General features: G+C 38.9%; 1 pseudogene; it reads right to left on the minus strand.

Moving 5' to 3' along the window:
- Positions 1 to 267: 267 nt before the first annotated feature.
- On the minus strand, positions 268 to 479 carry LOC105805308 (annotated as a pseudogene).
- Between the last annotated feature and the right edge of the window lie 202 nt (positions 480 to 681).

The raw sequence follows: 681 nt of genomic DNA on the forward strand, positions 1-681 counted from the left end.
TTATATCTCACGACTGATTTCATCTCATTGTATTTTTTATTTATTTAAAATAACAAACACACTTTTAATTGATCTCAGATAAAAACTACTCAGGGAAGGTCAGCAATCATTTTCGCCACTTAATCTGTTAAAACTGTATCCAGAACAGCCTTGAGAACTGGGTTAACTAGTTATTTTCATTATTTCACATCATCCACAGTGTTAGAAAAAACAAGACATCGTTATCAGTTTAGGTTAAATGCATGTGTGGAAACCAAATCCAGTCGCTTACATTTCATATTTTTTCTTTAGCTCTTCTACTTTGTTGATGTAAGTTTTCAGGCATCTTCCTTGGTCGTCCTTTCCAGCTCATTCCAGGCATCCCGCTTGGCCTCGCCTTTAAGGTCTGACATCCTGGGCCATTCTGTATTTATGTCGCCCACAGTCGTTTGCTTGTAGTAGCTGTAGATGAACAGAACTATTATCGCTGTTTCTCCCATGTTCTCAACCCAGGCATTATGGACATTTTGAGCCAAATAATTCTTTATTGTGGGGGCTGTCCTGTGCGTTGTGTGATGTTTAGCAGCATCCCTGGCCTCTATCCACTCGATGCCAGAAACATCAAAAATGTTGCCAGATAAATTCTCTTTGAGGGTAAAACTGTAGCTAGTTGAGAACCACAGCTCTAAAAGAATTACACAC

Source organism: Propithecus coquereli, unplaced genomic scaffold (assembly GCF_000956105.1).
Source record: "Propithecus coquereli isolate 6110/MARCELLA unplaced genomic scaffold, Pcoq_1.0 Scaffold127, whole genome shotgun sequence".
Taxonomy (NCBI): Eukaryota; Metazoa; Chordata; class Mammalia; order Primates; family Indriidae; genus Propithecus; species Propithecus coquereli.